This window comes from Phocoena sinus, chromosome 9, assembly GCF_008692025.1.
Source record: "Phocoena sinus isolate mPhoSin1 chromosome 9, mPhoSin1.pri, whole genome shotgun sequence".
In the NCBI taxonomy this organism is placed as follows: domain Eukaryota; kingdom Metazoa; phylum Chordata; class Mammalia; order Artiodactyla; family Phocoenidae; genus Phocoena; species Phocoena sinus.
The window spans coordinates 101,130,136-101,156,576 of NC_045771.1; the positions used below are offsets into that span (position 1 = coordinate 101,130,136).

The following is a 26,441-nucleotide window of genomic DNA, read 5'->3' on the forward strand; positions in this document are numbered from 1 at the left end:
TCTTTATTTTTTTTTTTTTTGCGGTATGCTGACCTCTCACTGCTGTGGCCTCTCCCGTTGCGGAGCACAGGCTCCGGATGCGCAGGCTCAGCGGCCATGATTCACGGGCCCAGCCGATCCGTGGCATGTGGGATCTTCCCGGACCGGGGCACGAACCTGTGTCCCCTGCATTGGCAGGCAGACTGTCAACCACTGCGCCACCAGGGAAGCCCATGATTCATGATTTTTAAAGGTAATACTCCATTTATAGTTATTAAAAATTATGGCTATATTCCCTGTGCTGTACAATATATCCTTGCAGCTTTTTTATTTTTAGTGTTTGTACCTCTTAATCCCCTAGACTTATCTTGCTCCCCGCTTCCCTCTCCCCACTGGTAACCACTAGTTTATTCTCTGTATCTGAGAGTCTGTTTCTGTTTTGTTATGTTCACTAGTTTGTTGTATTTTTTAGATTCCACATATAAGTGACATCATACTGTATTTGTTTTTCTCCGTCTGACTTACTTCACTTAGCATAATACCCTCCAAGTCCATCCATGCTCTTGCAAATGGCAAAATTTCATTCATTTTATGGCTGACTAGTCTTCTATTGAATATATATACCACATGTTCTTAACCCATTAATCTGTGGATACACATTTAAGTTGTTTCTATACCTTGTATTGTAATAATGCTCTTGTAAACGCAATTGTAAAAACAAGTGCTGTTGTAAAAAACAATGTAATTATAAATCATACTGCTATGAACATCGGGGTGCATGTATATTTTTGAACTAGTGTTTTCCACAGTCGCTGCACCGATTTACATTCCCAACAACAGTATACAAGGTTTCCCTTTCTTCTACACCCTAGCCAACATTTGTTATTTGTGTTCTTTTTGATGATAGCCATTCTGATGGGTGTGAGTTGATATGTCATGGTGGTTTTAATTTGCATTTCTCTGATGATTCACCATGTTGAGTATCTTTTCATGTGCCCGTTGGCCATGTGTATACATATTTAATTTGGAAAACTGTCTCTTCAGGTCTTCTGCCCATTTTAAAATCTGGGTGTTTGTTTTTTTGATGTTAAGTTGTATGAGCTGTTTTTATATTTTGTATAATCATTTACATATCTTTTCTCCCATTCAGTAGGTTGTCTTTACATTTTGTCAATGGTTGCCTTTGCTGTGCAAAAGCTTTTCAGTTTAATTAGGTGCCATTTGTTTATTTTTGCTTTTATTTCCTTTGCTTTAGGAGACAGATCCAGAAAAATATTGCTACGATTTATGTCAGAGTGTTTGGCCTATGTTTTCTTCTAGGAATTTTATGGTTTCTGTTCTTATATTTAAGTTTTTAATCCATTTTGAGTTTACTTTTGTATGTGGTGTTAGAGAATATTCTAATTTCACTCTATTACATGTAGCTGTCCAGTGTTCTCAGCACAACTTATTGAAGAAACTATCTTTTCTCCATTGTATATCCATGCCTCCTTTGTTGTAGATTAATTGACCATAAGTGTGTGGGTTTACTTCTGGGCTTTCTATTCTGTTCCACTGATCTAAGTGTTTGTTTTTGTGCCAGTACCATGATGTTTTGATTACTGTAACTTTGCAGTATATTTGAAAGGTAAGGAGCATGATTCCTCCAGCTCAATTCCTCTTTCTCAAGATTGTTTTGGCTAATTGGGGTCTTTTATGTTTCCATACAAATTTTAAAATGATTTGTTCTAGTTCTGTGAAAAATGCCTTTGGTGTTCTGATAGGGATTGCACTGAATCTGCAGATTGCCTTGGGGAGTATGGTCATTTTAGCAATATTAATTCTTCTAATCTATGAACAACAGTATATCTTTCCACTGGTTTGTGTCTTCTTCAATTTTTTTCATCAGTGTCTTATAGTTTTCTGAATACAGGTCTTTTACCTCCTTAGGTAGGTTTATTCCTAGGTGTACTTTGTTTTTAGCATACAGAAGTGCAATAGATTTTTGTATATTAATTTTGTATCCTGCAACTTTACCTAAATCCTTGATGAGCTCTCATAGTTTTTTGGTGGCATCTTGAGTATTTTCTATGTATAGTATCATGTCATCTACAAACAGTGACAATTATACTTCTCCAATTTGGACTCCTCTTATTTCTTTTTCTTGTCTGATACCTGTGGCTAGAACTTCCAAAAGTATGTTGAATAAAAGTGGCAAGAATGGGTTTTTTGTGTTTTAGATTTCACACATAAGTGATATCACACAGTATTTGTCTTTCTCCCTCTGACTTATTTCATTAAGATTAATACCCTCCAGGGCTTCCCTGGTGGCGCAGTGGTTAAGAGTCCACCTGCCGATGCAGGGGACATGGGTTCGTGCCCCGGTCCGGGAAGATCCCACATGCCGCGGAGCAGCTAGGCCCGTGAGCCATGGCCACTGAGCCTGCGTGTCCGGAGCCTGTGCTCCGCAACGGGAGAGGCCACAGCAGTGAGAGGCCCGCGTACCGCAAAAAAAAAAAAAAAAAAGATTAATACCCTCCAATTCCATCTGTGTTTTTGCACATGGCAAAATTTCATTTGTTTTTATGGCTGAGTAGTATTCCAGTGTATATATACCACATCTTCTTTATCCATCCATTTATTGATGGACACAGGGTGCTCCCATATCTTGGCTACTGTAACTAATGCTGCTATGAACACTGTGGTGCATGTATCTTTTTTTTTTTTGGATATACCTAGGAATATACCTAGGAATGAAATTGCTGGATCATATGGTAGTTATATTTTTTAGTTTTTTGAGTAAATTCCACACTATTTTCCACAATGGCTGCACCAATTTGCATCCCCATCAAGTGTACAAGGGTTCCTTTTTCTAAGCTTAGGGTCTTCTGAAGTAAGAGTGAGAAGTAATGTCAGTCACCTTGCCTTATCATGCCTCATTTTATAACACATGAAAACATCTCATCAGTTGAAATCATTAGCACCCAAAGCCAAAAATCTCAACATGTGCTTGCTTTGCCAAATATCTAAACAGGGCTTCCACCAATTGTGGGAATGGGAATAGTTGTGAGAGCTCTTAGGATAACACCCTGGGTGAGGGGGCCAGTAGGAATATAATAAAGATCGCACTTCAGGTTTCCAATTCATTTCCACAAATACTTACTAAAGTGAGCTGTCATACGGACCCTGCAATAATTGCTAGAGAAACAAGAATGAATCAGATTTGGGATTTTTGTCCAAGGACGTCATAGTTCTAATGTAGTACAGATTGTGCAAAGAAAGTGGTGTTTTAAAGGAAGCAGACAAGAACTGACTCTTGAGCTGAGTATTAGAAATCAGATGAGCATTTTTCTGGAAGAGAGCAAAGAACAAGGGGAAGATGTTTATTCAGAGGGGAGAGAGAGTGCACAGAAAGTACTGAGAACATCTTGACATGCTCAGGGAATTTTTTTTTTTTTTTTTTTTTGCAGTATGTGGGCCTCTCACTGTTGTGGCCTCTCCCGTTGCGGAGCACAGGCTTCCGGACGTGCAGGCTCAGCGGCCATGGCTCACGGGCCCAGCTGCTCCGCGGCATGTGGGATCTTCCTGGACTGGGGCATGAACCCGTGTCCCCTGCATTGGCAGGTGGACTCTCAACCACTGCGCCACCAGGGAAGCCCCACTCAGGGAATTTTTGAAGTTCAGTTTTGTTAAAAAATGTCATAGGTAGTGGTAGAGATGATTGTGGACAATTCATCAGGGCCAAAATTACCAAAGAATGTTTCAAAGCTGTCAAAAAAAATAAACATTTATTTTCTGTGTCACAAAAAGCCATTACTTATTTTTGAAACGAATATTTGCATCAGGGGCTCCTAAGAAAAATGACCAAGACTCTGGCCCAAGGTTTGAACTTAGAGAGACTTGCAGGGGGGTAGCAGAGTGGCCCCAAAAAGACCATGTGAGAGGGAAGCACAAGAATTTCTCTCAAATCAAGTGTTTGCCAGAATAAAATAAATAAGTCATGGGGATCTAATGTACAGCATGGTGACTATAGTTAGTAATACTCTATTGTATATTTGGAAGTTGCTAAGAGAGTAGATCTTAAAAGTTCTCATCACAAGAAAAAAACTTTGTTAACTATGTGTAGAGATGGATACTAACTAGACCTATTGGGGGTGATCATTTTGCAGTATATACATGTATCAAATCATAATGTTGTACACCTGAAACTAATACAATGTTATATGTCAATCATATCTCAAATGAAAAAAAAATCACCTGCATAAAAGAAAAAAAAGTCCCCAAACCAAACCAAAAGGCAACTGTTTGCCCACACAGAGTAGCCCAGTTTGGTTACCACAGCTCAGTAAAAAGGTTCTTGAAATAAGACCTGACTCAGATTTCTCTTAGTATCATTAAACTCTTAAATATATTCCTAGCCTTATGCAGTTGGCACTATATCTATATAGTAGACATTCCTCCAGGTTTCTGATATACATTACAGTCCAAATGGCATTATTTGGTGGCAAAGAGGCAATAGGTAAGGGATAAAAGCAAAGGCGTTGCCTCCCAACGTCTTGGATTTGAGAGGGGGATCACCACTGCAGGTCTGGCCCTTGCCTTCTGGCCTTATAATCCTGGAATCCTGGTTTTGTCAGTCAGCTAAGGCAAGACATTTTTTTTTCACCTGCAGGCTCACATTAAACCGGCTCCTAGTGTGTGTTGTGGAAAATGGCAACTTGTGAGCTCATGATAAGTGCGTCAGGCAGAGCAGACAGTCTGAGGGATGGAGAGGGCTTTGATCACGTGGGCTTACCAGCCGAAGCCATCATGGTAGCACGTTTGCCTGTGACGTGGAATGAAGAAAGGGCCGCACATTTACGATCCACCAGAGCAATACTGCAGACACAGGACAACAGCCCTCGGACCTTGTGAAGCAATCCCCTCCCTCCTGGGACTGCTGGTGGAGCACCATGAGGGTATTGCACTTCCTCTGCCCCTGCACGGCTACCTCGTCTGTGTGCTCCCTGGCATTACACCAACGTGTTGCTATAATCGATTGGATTTGTGCTTATTACTACACTCTCATTCCAGTCCAGTTTTCTGAGCTTAGACTCGGGTCGAGGTGATGGGGTTTGGGTATTTCATGCTGACGGAATCTGGATGCGCTCCCACGGATGACTAACGCTGCCTATTGTGCGTGGGCTTCACTCTCTCTGAAGAAACCTTATTTCACTTTTCTGCAAGTTATGAGGAGAGACTGCGAGGCTGCCCACATACACCAACAATACAAACACAACACTGAAAGTCAGATTAAACACTCGGTTTCCAGTATTGATATACTTTCTGCCATATTTGCACATTATTAGTGTATTCTTGGAAATTTGGAAAGGGTAAGAGTTGCCACCTGGGGTGTGCTGCCGTATTTTTTGGGAAAACACAACATAGAACCAAATGGGAGAAAGACCAAGGCATAAAGGCAGTAGCAGAGACTTGTGGTCTCTGAGAAACACAGTCCTCTGAATACGTGTTTTGAAGAGTGGGTAAGGAATATTAAGTTATTGTAGACAAAATCAAGGTTGAGGTATGTAGGTGGGAAGCCAACAAGTCCTTGTATTTTATAGAAGGGAGCCAAGAAAAATTTAACCTTGATATTAAGCACACATGAAATATACCTAAGAACAGCTTGTACAATTAAAATGAGAGCTGTGTCTTTCTAATGTCAGACTGAAAAATAAAACAAAACACTGTACATACAGCGAAATGTAAAAGTAGGATAGACATAAACATGGGAAGTATGAGAAAGTACAGTAATCCTTAAAGGGAAGGTAGTTTCTATGTGTCTTGGATAAGAGTGTCAAATGCCTCTATAAACTGGTGGCTTCTCAGTATGAGGACAAGAAGAATGTTCTAAATATCTGAGGACTGAGCCCTCAGACCATGCTTGACCATGGCAAGTAATTGGGGGCACCCACCGAGAGTTATGGTCACTTGTGTCTCAGATGAAAGATAATTCTTCCACTTCCAGATCCAACACTGACAGTTTGAATTTTGCTAAGCCTTTTCTATCATTTCAACTTTTTTGTAAAGACACATTCATTAAAAGAACATTGCCAATAGCATTATCATTTGCTACATACATAAAGCATGAAATGGAATAAGGAAAAAAAAGAGGTTTACAGTGAAATGTGAGTGACTTTAAGAACTTAGGGTGAAATAACTTCTAAAGAATAATGCATCTCTGCATCTTCCAGTGCTGTTACATCAAATATAATAACTTCAATTCATTGGTGGAGGAAAGATACATGGAGCGTGTGCTGATTTGGGGGAGTGCATACAACTGAATGGGGGAGAAGTATTAAATTATTTGTGACTAAATGGGGAATTTTATTTTATTTTTGTTACTTAAATCTTTTTCTCTCCTTTCTGTTTTTAAGTTTCATAGCACTTGTTGGGAGGAAAGCACAATGACAAATCCCTACTCTATGTCACTTCAATATTTGATTGGGAGGATATCTTAAAAGGCTTTTTTTATTGAGTTATCTTTAGTTTCAAACATTTCAGAAAACTCAGAAATGAAAATATGATGTAAAAGAAGAGTAACATGTACATGCATGAGCTGAAAAATTACAAATGACAGTGATATTCTGGACACACGGCCTTCATTTCAACCTCTTGGTTAACATGCACTCTTGGTAAAGATTTGATTTTTTCCTACTTGCCTCTTTGTTACTAACTGTGACATTAATAGGGCTTAATTTCTCTCCACAATTCTTATAGTCATATTTCTGGGCCGACTGAAAAAATCTTGCGAGACTGGAGGAGTTAATTAGGGTTGGCAAACTTTTCACTGCAGCATTGAAAATTAGTTACTTCAACTCCTTCATATTTCAAAGTAGGATCTAATTTTAATACACAATTAAACTGAGGGAAAATCTGTAATGTCTTTTGAAAGGTGCTCCACACTATGGGTGCTGCCCACCCCAGTGGATGGCAGCTCACTCGTTGGAGTACCTGATGGAGATGCCCCCGGAGTGAGTGGTGTATGGAAGGATTCTCTGTTCTCAGAAATGTTACTCATTGTGCAACCATGAAACTGATGTGATTTGTATGAACGCAATGCTGCCTGCTCTAGTTCCTTTTGCCTTTCACCACCTGATGGGCTGTCCCCCAGCGCCCACTCATCTGTCACTGCTGGGTGCCAGGACCTCCTCAGCCAGGGCCTTGGAGCAACCTTGGAGCGACAGCCGGGATTGAGAGCGGCCGCAAGCCCGGGTGCTGAGCACACAGTTTCTGAGCAACCCATTCCTCACTACTCACCTGTCCAGAAAAAGTGGTCTTGCTAAAGGAGACGGGCAGTGTGAAAATTGGTCATAAATCACTGAAGGGACACTCCAGATTACACTGGACTGGCCAGAGAGCATCAGGCCAAGATGGGTAGATGTGAGCATGAAGCTGGCAAAAGTCTTTTGCAAAAAGTCTGTCTCTAACATTGGTTTTATAGATTTCACTTTGCTACATTGTACCTTTGGATAAAACGTTATGTATTAGTGTTTGATATCACAAGCCTTTACTTTTCTGCCTGTTCCTGTTATGTTTGGATTTCATTACATTCCTTAACTGTGTCTGATTAGTTGATCATATAAATTATGGTAATAGATTTCCTAATTTTAATCCATTCTTAAAACATTTTTTTGGTCATTGCAATTTTCTTTTCTTCTTCTTCCCTTATTTATTTTATTTTATTTTTTATTTAACCATAATATGGTAGGCAATTTACTAGCATTTTCCTTAGGATTTATGCATTGGACTTGGTAAGTGTTTCTTTTTGTGAACTATCTCTATCAGTTTCATTATATGTGCTAATTATTTTTTGATGAAAAATGTAGCAACAAAGCCATTAAAAATTACAAACTTTAAAAGAATGTATTGGTAGTTATTGGTTCCGTCAAGGCTTTTATTTCTTACTATGTCCAACTTTGTTCATTGGTTTGGTTATTGTATTTTCATATAGGTCCAGACAATTCAAATGCTTAGGCTAAACAAAGTAGTCAAGTATAATTTTCTGACTCCAGGCTATTAAGAAGTTTCTGCAAAGGGTATGCTAAGATTAGTACAGATCTGTCTTAAACCAGTGGGTATGTTCCCCTATGTTGGGGTCAGAATACACTCTGTCTCATTTTCTAGTCTCCACAATTAAGGGAACCTATTAGATGACAGGGTATTCCATCTGAAAATTAGTCCAAAGTCCTTTCTGATAAAGTGCAAATCTGGGCTTCCCAAGCTAATCATATTCAGGGAACAGCCAGCTTTGATACAGCTTTATCATCATCTATTATTTTTACACTGTGAGGATAAACATGCTTTTACTGATGTATTCTCAGACTTTGATTCTGTGACTAGGAATCGGGTTTTAGCCAACCCTGCCCTCTTTCTCCATCCTCACTGGCCAGTAAGGCCACATTCCAACTCATCATCTCTTGCATGAATCTTTTAATGGTCTCTTAAAAGGTCTTTTATCTCTATTCCTACTCCATTCTAATTAATTGTTGACCTCATAACTAGAGAAACATTTCAAAAATGAAAATATGACTATGCCATTTCTCAACTTAAAGCCCAAATACTCCTCTATTGCCCTTAAAATAAGCTCCAACTTCCTTACGACAGCACAGTGCAGACAGCTCTTTAACATCTGTCTCTGCCCACAAGCCTAGCCTCCCCCTCCCCCTCCCTCTTGCACTCTGTCTGTGATTCTCCCAGCATGCTCAGTTCCTGCTTGTCCTTCAGGTCTCACCACCTGGGAGCTGAGGTTCTCTTCGTATCCGATCTCATAGCATCTTTTATGGGTTCCCTATAAGACTCATGCCATTTAATTGTAATGCATTTTTTAGTGTCCCTACTGCCCAGTAATTTGTATACTTGAGACAGGAAAGTCAAATTGTTCTTATTCAAAGCTCACAGATATACACCAATGGCTAGTCCAGAGCCTCACATATGGTAGGTTCTTAATGTTTGTTGAAAAAATATGTAGTAACAAGGAAATAAGGAAAATAGAAACTCCAGGATTTTCTGAGCAATATAATGGAAGATGTGGATAATTGGAACATATTCCCTACCTATATGAGAAAATACCATGCTTGTTCAAGTAAGCTTGCATAATAAATACAACTACAAAAAATTATAGAATAGATTATTGAATTGAAAAAAAGTCTTCTAAAGTTCATCTGGATGAATAAACACAAAAGAAAAGAAAGAACATCTTAAAAGCAACACGGGGGTATTATAGCCTCACCAGATAATAAAATGTGTAATAAAACTAAAATAATCAAGTAATGTGTTTCTTGAGCAGGACTAAATAGATTAACTTAACAGAATAGAACTTTCGGAGATAATTATAGGCACAAGTAAATGTGGGTGGAGATAGAACGGAAGTGTGTGACAACTGAACAGCCAACTGTAAAAGGACAGAATCAGATGCTCACATTCTGTACATAAAAGCCAATAATCCTATTATAAAAATGGAAGCCTTTACAATTAAATTTTCACATCATTATTGGCTACGCAAGAGTTTTTAAAGCAAGGCACAAAAGGTAAAAAAATATAAATATTTAAAATAAAAGATGTGAATACACACATTTTAAAATATGGCCAAAAGACAACAAAGTTCAAAGACAATCTACCCAGAATCTTTAGAACTAATTTCAACATAAATGCCAGATACTAGGTTAAGCTTTCTTTCAAATCACTCAAAGACTGAGACAACATAGAACAAAAGGCCAATGACAATCAATTTTCAAAATACGCATATGAGGGAAAGAGATCGCTTTGATTAATATAAGAAAAATGTATCAAAATGCTACCTTTCCACATTTTTGCTACAATTAACACTTCACTTGTGTAACTGAAAATGAAAATAATACCATAGTACTGGTAATTATATTTCAACATAGAGTATAGGATGAGGCCAAAACTACTCTCAGAATTCAAAGCCTTAATGCTTTTGAATGACACTAGTGTAATGGATTTCTCTTTTCCTGAAACATAGTAATCACCATTTATTCACTCAATCCACAGGTACTGAGTAAGCATGTGCTATGAACCAGCCACTATTCTAGGCACTTGGACTACATCCAAGAATCAAAGATTCCTGACTTCATAAAGCTTTTCTGCTTATTCTGTTTTCTTGTGATTTGGGGCCAAAAGAGAAGAGAAGAGAAATTTCTTGCAGAAAAGTAGCCACTGTAATTAAAAAGTAAATGTAGGACATTATCTAAGAAGGGGTAAATTACCTGCCCCTACTGGTCAGTGTTGAGGCTGTAAAGGCCCCTTAAGTGACTCCTTCCGGTTCAGAAACAGCCAGGGGTCTTGTGTCCTCTCTTCATCCTTTAGGGCAAAAGGTGATGATGGAGGTGTCGGCACAGCCCAGCTGCCCTGGGGAAGGGATGCCCATTCAGAGGCGTTAGTCAGAGGGACAACACCAGTTGTACCTGGGCATCATCATCACCACTGCTACTACCTCTAGGAGGGGCTCTGACTGGACACCGGGGTGGGATGTGGTGAAAGAACATCTCTCTAGCCTCTCAAGCTTGTAGCTAAGACATCACGTTTACTGGAATAACCTGTATATTATCAGTGCCTGATTTGATTTCTCCCTGTGAGAGAGAGAAAGTAGAGTCCAAAGTACTTACAATGCAGGTGTCTTTGTCTCTCCTCATGAGCCCTACACCATGACTGAAATATTAACCATATTAGAATATACAAAGAATTTGTCTCTTGAAACCCAAATATCCAAGAGGACCCATATCCATAAATATGGCTCAGTGACTTACCAAAGGAAACAAAAATATGCAACCACCACTCAGTGAAGAAATTGAACACTGCCAGCTGCTAGTGTAAAGTGTTTCTTTGACAAACCGTACTATGACAAATCCTTGTTTTATGGGAATAAAGTATGCTTGTAAATTGAGTACAGAAAAGAAACAGTACGATTACTGCAATGAAGCCTTGACACTGTATGAGCTCCCTAGAATGTGGTTTCAATCCTGGGGAAAATGGCCTGGGGGGATTGATCATTTTTGAGTAGAATGGGAGCATAAACTGTAAATTAAGTTTGAAGAAAACTAAAGAAGATAAACACATGTATACGTCCACTTTTTTTAAATTTGGTGAACTGAAAGCTTACTTATTAAACACATTTAAGCAGAAGGAGAAAGATGCAATCACCTTTAGTTCCATTATAGGATAGAATCACCTATGATCAACATTGCTATTGCTTGTACTACCTTCTCTGCTGTATCCTTTCTGTAGCACTTATCAGCCTACCTGTCATATTACATTTAAATATCTGCATCTTTTCATTCTTCCCCCCACCCCTCAGGATTTATGCTGTATAAAAGTGTGTTCTTTTGTTCCCAGATATAAGCCTGGAGCTTAAAACAGCACTTGATACATAGTAGCAGCTCAATAAATATTCATTAACTTGATGACTGAATTTTAAAACAAATTATATCTTTTTCTATTTTGTGTGGAACATGTTATAGAGTATGGAGAGATTGTAGTGACATTGGAAATGCTTCTGATGTACTATTATGTGCAAAAAATAGGTTGCACTGATATCCCAACTTGACATGAATCCTGAACAGAAATGTATATATTTAGAATGATTTTCTTCTTGGTATAGATGCTTATTTTTCTCTTCTGTGCATTTCTACATTTAATTTATTTTTACAATAAGTGTATATTGTGTTTATACCAAAAAGTAAAAATAAATTAAAGAAATAATATGCAAATTATTTCCAGGAAAGTTATTCATTTGATGGTTGAGGACCTTTGGAGAGAGAAGCATGAGTCCATCAAAGGGAGTGAAGCTAAGTTTCACAAAAGCAAGATCCAATCAAGGACATTTGACCTAATCACGGTTAATGGATGAAGATGCAGCCCAGTCAAGCTCTAAGTGAATTGCTCTAGAGAATACAGGGAACTGACCTAATCACAGTCAATTGTGTGATGATGTTCTGAAGAAAGTTAGATAGAAGTTTCTCAAATTGTAATTCTGTTTCAACAGATTATATTTTATATAATCTCATATATAATCTATATTACTACACATAAAACTATTTATAATATATATGACTATTCATTCTCAATTCAATAAAAATGTTTTGAAGTATTTAATTGAGATAAAATAAAATGTAATTCCTAACTAAATTTTCTACCCAGGTTCAAATAATCTTATTTATTTATTTATATATTTACTTAATATATTCCTAGATTAGGGATATCTTCATGATGGAGTGATTTATCTATCTTCTCCCCTCATGCCCGTTGTTACCATCTTCAATGTATCATTTAGTGGTAATCCTTCTAATTGCACCCCCAAATTTATTCAATTTGGGGTAATACTAATTGTAAAATGTTCTTGGTTTTAATGAGACAATAATTGCTTCCCATATTTAAAATAAAAGGAACATAAAAAAAGGATTCTTTTTATGAAAGCATTATCTTACAAACATATTTTGTTCATGACTAGCCTTCCTGGATTCTCAGCTCACCAAGAACTCAGCAATCTAATGCCTCCAAACCTGGGCTGACTGTGTCCCAAGTACACATTTTATGACAGTTTCAATCTTCTCTACAAACAGGCTGTGCTTTGATTGGCAATTTACCAGGACTGATAATTAGCTTACTAACCAGGGGATCAGAAAGCAAGTCTCAAACAAGGGTGGAGAAAAGTCAAATTAAATTAGTATCTTAATATTGTTGAACCACCTCCCATTTTAAGTACAAAAGAGGGAACTGTTGATTAAACATTTTAATTGATACATTCATTTATTCCTTCAAATATTCATTGAATACTTACAGTATGTGAGGTGCAGTACTAAATCTATTTCATCATAGTCAAACTACTTTGGGACTATTGTATAGTTGAGTCAATCAGGATATTTTTATTTTGAGGATATTTTTATTCCTCAAATATGCAAGAATATTTTGACATAAGCATGCACTTACCCGAAAGAAATGTGCTACTTATATTATTCCACTGAGGAACACTGAATTATTCTTTGCATTTCTTTAGATCTTCTTCTGCAGAAGTTCCATCTATATTTAGATAAATATAATCAAAATATACCATCTGCAAAAGGGGAAATTAGCATTTTTGCAAGAAAGAGTAAATGAGCAGGGTACAGTTAGAAAAATAAAAATACTACAACTGTGTATATTGAACAGTAAATATCCTTCTTCCTTTCCCCCAAAGGGGTAAACCTCAACAGTCACAAAGTGTGAGGCAGAAAATATTTTCAACTTCTATATTTCATTAAATAGCCATATTTCTCCCTGGTTATTTATTTATTTTTTTTGCGGTACGCGGGCCTCTCACTGTTGTGGCCTTTCCCGTGGCAGAGCACAGGCTCTGGACACGCAGGCTCCAGACACGCAGGCTCAGCAGTCATAGCTCACGGCCCCAGACGCTCCGCCGCATGTGGGATCTTCCCGGACTGGGGCACGAACCCGCGTCCCCTGCATCGGCAGGCGGACTCTCAACCACTGCACCACCAGGGAAGCCCTCCCTGGTTATTTTTAAACTGTTTCCTCATTGTGTAGTCCAATTAAAAATTTCAGACTTGAAAATATGAGTGATTATGCTTAGCTAATATCTAGAGGGAGAGCGAGCCACTGGTGGGCCAATCGCAAATTTTATTGATTAGAAATGGTTAAGCCTTAATTTTCAAGGAAGAAGTAGCCTAATTTTTTCTTCTAGCTTCTAGACACATGAGCCAAGGTGTAATTCCTGGTACATCTCCCTGACTTTAGTCCTGAAAAGCAGGCAGATTTCAGACAGAACCTGTTTTTATCACAAGAATTGTCCAAAAAAGATGACATCTGTTGCAAGGGAATAAACTATGGTTTGGAAAGTATCCTTTGGTGTTAAAGAAGAAATACAAATATGTGCAGTGCTTGGTGAGTTGGAATTCACTGCTGCTAAGGGCCTCTATTACTCTATAAGGAATCGAATATTGAAATGCTCTAAAGGGGCAAAGTGAGAGTTGGAGATTGGTGTAAAAGCCAGCCTCAACTGATATCTTAAAAAACAAAAAGCAAACAAACAAACAAACAAAAAAAACCTCTTTCTACAAGGAGAATGAGGGTCAAGAGAAGTATGCCTGGATTGGTCAAAAGTCCCTTTCCTGCTCCCTCCGCGGACACTGAGCTTTTGCCCACATCTGCTCACAGGTGAACCTAGAGATCGTCTCAGAGCTGCAGCACCTGTGACTGGAGAGAAGCGTTTTGAGATGTGGCTGGAAGATGTCGCTGAAATGTTCAGAGTTGCGGACCAGGGACTCAGCAGGGAAGCACAAAGGTAGAGTGCTCCCAGGCCTGTGGTCAATGCCCGCGCAGTTGGTATGCGGAGAAAGGTCGAAACTCCTTCATTGAAGAACTGTTGGCTTCACAATAACAAAAGGAAACAGGATTCTGAGAATGTGCAGCCGTATGCGGCCTTGTGCAAGGGGAAACACCGTAGTGTGCTTTCAAAGGGAGAGACGGGGCTGGGAGGATTTCAACAACAGGCATTAAGAGGGCTCTTTACACTGCTGTTGGGCTGGAAAAGAAATGATACCAAAATACACACAAAAACACTCTGCCTATGTGGGTGATCTGGAAACCTCTGGATGTTTTCCACAGTTTCCTTTTTTCGTGGTAATAAGCGCAGAATGTCAACATCAGCGCTGGGTATGCCACCACTAACCCAGAGTCGGCAGGGACACAGTGTTCAAGTTTTGTCCATCTGGCCTTCCCCATAGCTTCCGGGCCCAGGCAGGACAGAGGCCCCTCTTTTTATGTATCATAGCAGGTGGCCACACACAGAATTACAGTTGAAATATTCCCTGCCTGGGGCAGACCAGGGACAAGACCTAGGGCTGTGGGGAGAGTTGCCACCAGGACCCAGCAACACAGAGCAGTGGTTCCTTCATGGGCGTAGAACCACTGAAGAGCTTGCTGTGCTCACTTTCCTCTTTATCCCTAGAGGTTCTAAATCAGTGGGTGAGGCTGAGGTGCTTTAATTTGTTTTTCTAAAGACTTTGTGAACCTCCTCTCTCATGTCCTGGTTCCCACACTTGAGTGTGTATCAGAATCACCTGCAGGATTTTAAACACAGGGGTCTGAGAACTTTCCCAAGTGCCCAGATGATGTTGATGCTGATGGATGGGGACCACTGACCACAGATCGCCAGTGGCCACCCTGGTGTGAAAGGGAAGTGTGCAGCTCTAACAGGGCAGTGCCACTGAGGGATGCCTGGGACGCAGGAGAGCAGAAGTACCAGGACTTTCCAGTGCTGAGATTCTGACTCCCCTGAGGCCGAATGAAGCCAGGTTGTGCAGAGGGAGGGTGTGTAAATGCAGGGCACCCCTGTGTGAAGCCCTGACCTGGAGGGCTCCCCAGGGCACACATCCAAGTCTCCCTTCTCCAAGTGTTAGTACCCATTCCCCGACAGACAAGGTCTGGTAGGGACTTCTGTTGAAGGAGAGGGACCACTGCCTGACACAGCTGCACCAGATGCAGGCAGAACAGAGTGTGAACTCTGACCCTGGAAGGGCTGCTGAGACTCCCCCATATTTAGCCGATGGAACAGAACTAGACAGAAATCTGACAGGAATAAAAATGAGAGGTGTTAATTGCAAACTTGCAGGTCAAGTAAGAGGAATGGGCAGTGAGTTGGGGGAGAAAAGCAGGATGCCAGCTCCCCGGCCTGAGGGACCAAGTCCCTGATGAGGCTCATGAAGAACCACAAATCAAGGAAAAGAGAAGAATTTTCTTGGAGGGTAAACATCTACACTGAAGAAGTGGCTCCTGCGTGGGGAAGATGAGAATTCTGCCCCAGATGGAGGCCGGACTTTCGCTGCCCCGGGGAGGCGCTCAGCACACAGCTTGGTTCTGATGGACACAAGGGGGCCACAGTTCTCGGGGACAGTCCTGGGGAAGCTTCGAAAATGTCTTAGAAGGTGTGTGTTGTCTTCTAGTCACCCACTGCTCAGATATAAATATATATATAACTATATGTATAACTGAATCACTTCGTTGTACACCTGAAACTAACATGCCATTGTAAATCAACTATCCATCAATTAAAAAAAAAAAAAAGAAATCTCTGGGTGCCCACTGTCCTGTTGCTCAGGATCTGGAGCTGGGAGTTTGGGCTGAGGGTCTGTCCAGTCCTGAGGGTCAACTCACAGACTTGTGCCCAGGAGCCTGGCTGCAGCTGCTTCTCCAACAGCAGCAATGTTCTCCCTCTGTCATATCTGCCATCTTCTACTTTGTGATTCCCTTATCCCTAGAGGCAGTCTTCCCTCCCATTCATATCAAGATTATAATGGATATAAAATAATCAATTATTTTGTTTACATTATCATCTGAGAACAGAAGCTGACAGGATCATTTTACTGAGGGACCCCTATTAACAGTCTCCATGTGTAACCTGAGTTGGAAATAACAAGATAAAACTATTCATTCACAGAGTTGAGTAATTGAAATTACAGAAAACTGGAGAGTCTAAATGAAGCAACACTTATTAAAGAAGAGGCAGTTGAAACCAGGACACTCAAGGATGCTTATCAAATATGTTGGAACCTCATTAATTCAGTTCCCTTATATGAAAAAAAAAACCCTACAGGGCTCTTAATTATTAATATGTTCAAATATTATTTTTCCGCAAATTAGTCATGATTGAGAGGAAATCTACTTAGAGCAAAATCTGTATAAACATATCCAAACTTAAACATTTATAAGAAGACTCTTAACTTGTAGGAATAGAAATGAAGTTTATATATTTGAAGTGCTTGATACTCATTCTATGCCATACATGAGGTCTAAATAATGAGACCTATGTTTTCATAAGTTATCTCATTGTATACACTTGGTGCTTCCCACATTTTATTCTAGCGATGCATTTTATTTTAGAAATTATTAAAACGGCCTGTAAAACTATCTTCTAAGATATACTTGATTTTTTTTTCAGGTGAGTTTCTCTCTTTTTGCCTAAAACTGAACTTCTCTCATCTCAGGCTGCTTCTCCCCCTGAGTTTCCTGGTTCCACTCTTGGCCTCTGCAGTCTTTCAGTTACTCAAGGCGGAAACAGAATTTTCACTGAGCACTTCCTCTCACGCTCACAGGAATTCAGCCCCTAAGTTCAGAAAATTCTGCCCCCAACTAACTGCAAATCCTTCCTGAGTCTGTGCCCTCATCAAGCCTACCTGGAGCCATTCCAGGACCCCTCTGATGAGTCTCCACTGGCCGTTACCGAATTTTCTGTCTTCTTGTCACACACATTGGATTTATTCCCTCGATAGTTTATGCACCAAAAGGACACGACGCGTCCCTGCTTACGTCGCAGGAAAGCCTCTCTGTTGGCTCCAGTTGCGTGAACTGCCACAGGCCCCTTTATCATGAGCTCCCGCTCTCAGGGTTACCTTTCTACTCTGATGTCTTGTTGGCCCTCCGTACATTCTGCCTTCCTGTCCTTTGGACTCTCTGCTTTTCCTGATTATACCTGGCACCACAATCCTTTGCCTGTGCTTTCCATTTCTAATGACTTTCTTCAATTTGTAAACTCTTTGTTGTCTTTCAGAAAACAGCTCAATATTACCTCCTCTTAGAAGATCTTTTGGTCTCTCACCCTGGGACAAGTCAACAGAGACTAACGCTCTTAGAGCAAATAGATGTAGCACATTCGCACATCTGGATCATCTAAATCACGACTTCTCATTTAGCCGTATTTTGCCCGTGCACAGCAGGAGACCACAAATACTGACTAGCTCGTCGAATGGCTGATTAAGTGGATAAAGGGAGAAGTGGGATGGACATAGGTAATCCTGCTCTTTTTCACACTTTGATGATGTCACTCATCCTTAATACTATTCTCTAAGAAGGATGCAGAGAACTGGAAAACATAAAAGGGTGGTAAGGAAACCTGAAATCTTGCAATTAAAAAAGCAGAAGGGGGATGTTGAGACTGGCCCAAGAGAGTAAGCAGAACATTCAAATGCTTGACAAGGGTGTCAAGGGAAAAAAAAGTGACTATTATATGTAGCTTCATGGATTAGAAGAGAACTAGTGGGCTAAAGCTACAGAAAGAGATAAGTTATTCACTCTCTCCTGTGTGTACTTTACTTGGAAATAATATTGGCCACTGAATGATGAATTAAAAAACTTATACATATTCATATGCAAACCCAGCAGAACATGTCTGACAGCTAAAGAAAAGCCAGTAGAACATGTCTGACAGCTAAAGAAAAGATATGTCAATAAAAATGGAAGTTGTTAAATCATGGAAGACTGACAAAGAGGATTACAGAGACAGAAGTCAATCATGGCCATCTAAACCCTTTGCTTTTTCCTGGAAGGATAAATTAAACTTCCAGGTTAAATAATGTATTCAGCCGGCCTTGCAATAAGAGTTCTGTTTAGAGAGGTGTACAAAACTATCAGAGCCTAATAATACTAACTTTCATCATATAATTTAACTCCGTCTGTTGAGGCTGTTTATAGAACAGCCTCATAAAAATTTACTTTGTTTTGGGGAGTATATACTAGTTGAACTGATACAAGTGTCTACTTTGTCTAACAATTCAAATTTGAATTTTAAATTACAAATTGTTTTTGGCAATCCACCTGGGACTCTGATAAAATTGATTTTCTGAGTAAGAAGAGAGAAGAGGAAAACTATATTGAAATGATATGTACAGAATTCAGCGGGAAAATAGAAAAAGAAGCTCTTAATTTTTCTCAGAGAATCATGTCAAACTCCAGAGGGTAGGTGTTATCAGAGTTGAGACCCCAAAAATAAACAGAGTTCATTCATGCAAAAGTAGGAGCAGGTCATTGCAATCAAGCATCATGGATAATCTTTGTGTGGGTTAAAGAGGCCAGGAGCATTGAAGTCAGGAAGCGCAAATAGCTCAGGGTACCCTGGGGTGGAAAATGTGTGTGGAATCCCAGGAAGGGAGAAAGCAAGCCTATATAGGTTGGCAGGGGCCAATGCATCAAGCACTTTGCTGCAAGAGATTTTAGGTTTTATCCAGTAAATAATTGGGATATATTGAAGAATTTTGGGTAGGTGAGTGACATTTTCAAATTTTTAACTGGATAGACAAGGCAACAATAGGATGATACTTAGAGAGAGACCTGAACAGAGACCTTAGGAAAACTGTTCTAATAGACCAGCCAAGAGAAGAGCCGCGGAGTGACAATAAGGATAGAGAAGAAATGGCAGATTTGCAAGATTTTATATACATTGAATTGACATAATTTAGGGACTGTTAGGATTGGAGGCTAAGAGATGATTCATCTATTTCCAAAATATTGAGTTCTCTTTTTGGTGAAACTTCCTAGATAGTTTTAGCCTACATTAGTTAGTTTCTTATTTTGAAATTCTAGTTACGTGTTTGTTTTTTCTTACTAATTTTGGCTATTTGGTTTGTATTGTTTAATTCGCATATATAATGTGTCACCAAAGGGGCTAGAGTGTATTGTTTTACTTTTCACAAATATTCCTTCTCCCCTCCCACACTAGGAGGAGCCTACTTTCCAACGAATTCATGTTGGGCTTGGATTGAAGCACAAAATAAAGTGGACTGTGAGTGGGTCTGATAGAGGCCACACCTGCCTAGAGGCTTTAAGTGCCATTGCGGGGCTCAGCGAGCGTTCCTGTGCCCTTGCTCTCTGCTGGGGAAACATCACATTCCAGGTAGGGCAGCTCGTTCTGCCTGGTGCTGGAATAAGAAGAAATGTGATCAACCTCTCAGAACAAGCCACTGCCTTCAAACACGAGTAAGAAGTGAATGCTTGCTCTAAGGACTGGGATTTGGGGATTGTATGTTACTGCAGCAAAAGCTGACTAATTCAGGGACTGTATGGTCCTTTGGAGCAGAAAACATATTTCTGCACCTAGACATCTTTTTTGTGGTGTCTTAAAGGCGGTATTTCAAAAATGGGGTACATTAAAATAAAGAGTTAATTTGAAAGGTAGAGGATTTTTTAAAAAGCACCCTCTTTGGAAGGTAAACCAAAGATCTTGCACTTTTTTTATTTTCAGAAGACTAGTTTTGAATAACTATTTGTTTGCATAGGACAAATAGGACATTTTATAGGACATTTCTTTATTAAAAGGAGAGATTTAATACAACCACTGAAGCCCAAATTCACCATTGATTAAAGAGACCAGCCATGTCACAGCATGGAGCCAGTGTCAACTTTCATGGATACATAAATGAATACATGTTCAGCCACTGATACGCACGCACACAAGCATACGCACAAAAATAAAAACAACTGAAATTCACTTTTCATTTTACATACTTTTATCCCACATGTGAAATACCAAGCATGGCATCTATTTTAAACTTTAATATACAATATTTAAATTTTAATTTGTGCATTAAGTGTTTAAAAAGTAAAATTAGAAATCTTACCTTAAGCATTGTCCATCTTATAATTACTACAGGTTGTATAATTCCTAAGATGTCAATATATCTCTTTTTAACAGAAAGAAATCAAACTGCATATTAAGTCAGGTTTTAAGCTCCTTGTCATCTATGTATTTGTATCATGATTCCATTTGTGTATGCAGAAAATTTACAAGGACAGAGACTTTTAGTATACCCAGAGGATACAGAGCTGGGCTATCCAATAAGGAAATGAAAAACTGTCATTTTTGGGCTTTTTTTGCATGGCTGAATTTTAAAATCCTCCAGTCTCTCATTATGTCAAACAGCATATGCATAAACAATTTCTCAAGTTTTGTCTAATAATATGGCCACAATGTGTTACTTCCTAAAATTATAAAAATGAGGAAATAAACTCAGGTACCCCCTATTTGAGGGAATGGCTATTTGGGTAACATTTCTCTCCTATCATGCATTCATGAGTCCCTACAGATTTTAAATAACATAATTTACAACTGTTCTAAAAGACTTACAAGTTCAGCAATATTCCCCTGGAACAGGAGGCTTGCTGTGTTTTCTGTATTATTGAATTCTCAAAGCTACCATTCGATAAAAATACAAAGCAACTTTTTTTTTTTTTTTTTTTTTTTGCGTTACGCAGGCCTCTCAGTGCTGTGGCCTCTCCCGTTGCGGAGCACAGGCTCCAGACGCGCAGGCTCAGCGGCCGTGGCTCACGGGCCCAGCCGCTCTGCGGCATGTGGGATCTTCCCGGACTGGAGCACGAATCCGTGTCCCCTGCATCGGCAGGTGGACTCTCAACCACTGCGCCACCAGGGGAGCCGCCAAAGCAACTTTTAAAATCTGTGCCTATTTTCCTTCCGATCTACTATTTCTTTGTTATTCTCATTGAGCTGGTTTTCCTTCAAAGTTAAGGTAAGAGAGAGATAAGATTTAGAATGAAAAAAATGAGTAAAAAAGAAAAAAAAGGAAGCAAGAGAGTAGGGAAGGAAGGGAGAACAGAGTGAGGAAGGAGAGGAGGAGGGAAGAGGGAAGAATGGAAAAACTATAAGAAAAAGAAGAGAGAAAGAAGTTCGACAAGATACTCATTTTAAAATATTTTTGCATGTCTAGAATCAGTTTGTGTCTTGCTATTGATGGATCTTACAGTGCCTGTTTGCCACCCAAAGCATCGATCATATGCATACAGCTTGTTCTTTTTCTTGATGACATGACCAGTCAGCTGCAGTGTTCAGTCACCAAATCTTTTAAGAACTTTTGAGGAAGGCATATGAGTCCTAGTTGTTATTTGTTAGAATCAAGAAGGTAAGAGCATCAGAATTTTTTTTTTAACATCTTTATTGGGGTATAATTGCTTTACAATGGTGTGTTAGTTTCTGCTTTATAACAAAGTGAATCAGTTATACATATACATATGTTCCCATATGTCTTCCCTCTTGCGTCTCCCTCCCTCCCACTCTCCCTATCCCACCCCTCCAGGCTGTCACAAAGCACCGAGCTAATATCCCTGTGCCATGCGGCTGCTTCCCACTAGCTATCTATATTACTACGTTTGTTAGTGTGTATATGTCCATGACTCTCTCTCGCCCTGTCAAAGCTCACCCTTCCCCCTCCCCATATCCTCAAGTCCGTTCTCCAGTAGGTCTGCGTCTTTATTCCTGTCTTACCCCTAGGTTCTTCATGACATTTTTCTCCCTTAAATTCCATATATATGTGTTAGCATATGGTATTTGTCTTTTTCTTTCTGACTTACTTCACTCTGTATGACAGACTCTAGGTCTATCCATCTCATTACAAATAGCTCAATTTCGTTTCTTTTTAAGGCTGAGTAATATTCCATTGTATATATGTGCCACATCTTCTTTATCCATTCATCCGATGATGGGCACTTAGGTTGTTTCCATCTCCGGGCTATTGTAAATAGAGCTGCAATGAACATTTTGGTACATGACTCTTTTTGAATTTTGGTTTTCTCAGGGTATATGCCCAGTAGTGGGATTGCTGGGTCATATGGTAGTTCTATTTGTAGTTTTTTAAGGAACCTCCATACTGTTCTCCATAGTGGCTGTACCAATTCACATTCCCACCAGCAGTGCAAGAGTGTTCCCTTTTCTTCACACCCTCTCCAGCATTTATTGTTTCTAGATTTTTTGATGATGGCCATTCTGACTGGTGTGAGATGATATCTCATTGTAGTTTTGATTTGCATTTCTCTAGTGATTAATGATGTTGAGCATTCTTTCATGTGTTTGTTGGCAGTCTGTATATCTTCTTTGGAGAAATGTCTATTTAGGTCTTCTGCCCATTTTTGGATTGGGTCGTTTGTTTTTTTGTTATTGAGCTGCATGAGCTGCTTGTAATTTTGGAGATTAATCCTTTGTCAGTTGCTTCATTTGCAAATATTTTCTCCCATTCTGAGGGTTGTCTTTTGGTCTTGTTTATGGTTTCCTTTGCTGTGCAAAAGCTTTGAAGTTTCATTAGGTCCCATTTGTTTATTTTTGTTTTTATTTCCATTACTCTAGGAGGTGGGTCAGAAAGGATCTTGCTGTGATTTATGTCATAGAGTGTTCTGCCTATGTTTTCCTCTAAGAGTTTGATAGTTTCTGGCCTTACATTTAGGTCTTTAATCCATTTTGAGCTTATTTTTGTGTATGGTGTTAGGGAGTGATTTAATCTCATACTTTTACATGTACCTGTCCAGTTTTCCCAGCACCATTTATTGAAGAGGCTGTCCTTTCTCCACTGTACTTTCCTGCCACCTTTATCAAAGATAAGGTGTCCATATGTGCATGGGTTTATCTCTGGGCTTTCTATCCTGTTCCATTGATCTATATTTCTGTTTTTGTGCCAGTACCATACTGTCTTGATTACTGTAGCTTTGTAGTATAATCTGAAGTCAGGGAGCCTGATTCCTCCAGCTCCTTTTTTCGTTTTCATTCTCAAGATTGCTTTGGCTATTCGGGGTCTTTTGTGTTTCCATACAAATTGCGAATTTTTTTGTTCTAGTTCTGTGAAAAATGCCAGTAGTAGTTTGATAGGGATTGCATTGAATCTGTAGATTGCTTTGGGTAGTAGAGTCATTTTCACAATGTTGATTCTTCCCATCCAAGAACATGGTATATCTCTCCATCTATTTGTATCATCTTTAATTTCTTTCATCAGTGAAGAGCATCAGAACTTGCATAAGTGTACAGGGGTTTGAAAAAATTCCCAGAGATAATAATGAAACACTTTTACAAAACACTGCATGACAAATGCTTATGATGGCACAAAGGACAATATTGTGTGGAAACATGAGGGTGTCAACAAATATTATAGCTAAAATTATTCAGAAGAGTTAACATCTGAAGATGAAGAAGTTTAGGAACACATTAATCAATTCATTTTGCTTATGTTTTTCTTCTTATGTATGTACAAGGGTGATTTATAATAAAAACTTACTAAAAAAAGGACTTTTTCAGTAAATATAAAATAGAAATTCTGAGTTATTAGAAAGCACTCTGCCATTATACTATCTCAGTTATACATAAATTAATGTTACATCTTATTTTTTAAATGATTACATACATTAAATTTTATTGGAATTTAATTTTTAAAAGAATAAGGAAAAAAAGAAAAGAGGAAAAAGATTTATGTAATCAGAAGAAAGACCAGAGTATATGAAAAAGTGTTCAACATCACTAATCATCAGGGAAATGCAAATCAAAACCACAATGATATATCACCTCACACCTGTTAGGATGGCTATCATCAAGACAAAAGATAACAAAGTTAGTGAGGATGTGGAGAAAAGGGAACATTCACATACTGTTGGTGCAAATGTAGATTGGTACAGGTATTATGGAAAACAGTATGGAGGGTCCTCAAAAAAATCAAACATTGACCCACCACCTGATCCAGTAATCCCACTTCTAGGTGTATATCTGAAGGAAACAAAATGAGTATCTTGAAGAGATATCTGCACACCCATGTTCACTGCAGCATTGCTCCATAACCAAGATATGGAGACAACCTAAATGTATTTTGACTATGAATGGTTAAAGAAAATGTGGTGTAAGACTGACTCAAGAAGAAATAGAAAATTTGAATAGACAAATTACAAGTCAAGAGATTGAATCAGTAATGAAAAAAATTCCAACACAGAAAACTCTGGGTCCAGATGGCTTCACTGGTGAGTTCTACCAAACATTCAAAGAATAATTAATATCAATTCTCCTCAAATTCTTCCAACATATCGCGGGAGAAGGAACACTTCCAAACTCTTTATACAAAGCCAGCATTATCTTGACACCAAAACCAAATAAGGATACCAAAAGAAAAGAAAACTACAAACCAATATCCCCGATGAATATAGATGCAAAAATATTCTCAACAAAATATTAGCAAACTGAATTCAAGAACACATTAAAAGGATTACACACCATGACCAAGTTGGATTTACCCTGGGATGCAATGATGGTTCAACATACACAAGTCAATAAATGTCATTTATCACATCAATAAAATAAAAGATAAAAATCACATGATTATTTCAATAGATATAGAAAAAGCTTTTGACAAAATACAACATCCTCTCATGATAAAAACCTTTAACAGATTGGGCATAGAAGGAACATACCTCAAAATAATAAAGGCCATATATGACAACCCTACACTTAACATTATCCTCAATGGAGAAAAACTGAAAGAGTTTCATTTAAGATCAGGAAGGAGAAAAGGTTGCCCACTCTCACCACCCTCATTCATTTTAGTATTGGAAGCCCTAGCTAGAGCAATTAGTCAAGACAAAGAAATAAAAGGCATATGAATCAGGAAGGAAAAAGCAAAATTGTCATTATTTACCGATAATATGATCTTATGCATAGAAAACCCCAAAGAGTCAATCAAAAAACTGTTGGAATTAATTAAAGATTTCAGTAAGTGGCAGGTTATAAAATCAATTTACAGAAACCAGGGATATTTCTTTACACAAATGATGAAGCATCAAAAAAAGAAGTAACAAAAATTATCCCAATTACAAGAGCATCAAAAAAATAAAATATGTATAAATAAATTTAACCAAGGAAGTGAAAGTTCTGTACAATGAAAACTCTAAGAATTTACTGAAGAAAATTAAAGAATATACAAACAAATGGAAGGACATCCCATATTCATGGATCAGGAGAATAAATATTGTTAAAATGGCCATACTACCCAAGTCATCTACAGATTCAATGCAGTCTCCATGGAAATACCAAAGGCATTATTCCCATAAATAGAAGAAACAACCCCAAAATTGTGTGGAAGCAAAAAAGACCCTGAACAGCTAAAATAGTCCTGAGAATAAAGAAAGTTGGAGGTATCATACTTCCTAATTTCAAACTATACTACAAAGCCATAGTAATAAAACCAATATGTTACTGGCACAAAAATAGACATGTAGATCAATGGAACAAGAGAGAAAGCCCAGAATTATATCTTGGCATATAAGGTCAACTAACATTTGACAAGGGAGCCACAAACACCCAATAGGGAAAGAATGGTCTCTTCACAAATGGTACTGGAAAAACTCGAGAAAAACATGCAGAACAATGAAATTGGAGCCCTTATCTCACACCACTCAGAAAAATTAACTGAAAATGGGTCAAAGACTTAAATATAAGACCTTATGCCATAAAACTGCAAGAAAAAAATGTAGGGAAGAAGTTCTTCAATGTTGGTCTCAGCAATGATTTTTTGGACATGATGCCAAAAGCACAAACAGCAAAAGAAAAAATCAGCAAATGTGACCATATCAAACTTAATGGCTTCTGCACAGCAAAAGAAACAATCAACAGAATAAAATAATAGACTACAGAATTGGAGAAAATATTTGCAAACCATATATCATGTAAGGGGTTAATGTCCAAAATATATAAAGAATTAATATGACTTTATAAGAGCCTCCCCAAATAATCAGATTAAAAAATGGGCAGAAGAACTTAATAGACATTTTTCCAAAGAGGACCTCAAAATGGCCAATGGGCATATGAAAAGCTGCTCAACATCTCTAATCATCAGGAAGATGCA

The 26,441-nt window shown here is 38.7% G+C and overlaps 1 long non-coding RNA gene across 1 annotated transcript; it reads right to left on the bottom strand.

Moving 5' to 3' along the window:
* Positions 1 to 776: 776 nt before the first annotated feature.
* Positions 777 to 22,594, bottom strand: LOC116759223. Its single transcript, XR_004351381.1, has 3 exons — positions 22,512 to 22,594; positions 11,217 to 11,219; positions 777 to 840 (listed from the first exon to the last, which is right to left on the bottom strand). It is a non-coding gene; the product is annotated as an uncharacterized LOC116759223 (long non-coding RNA).
* Positions 22,595 to 26,441: the final 3,847 nt, after the last annotated feature.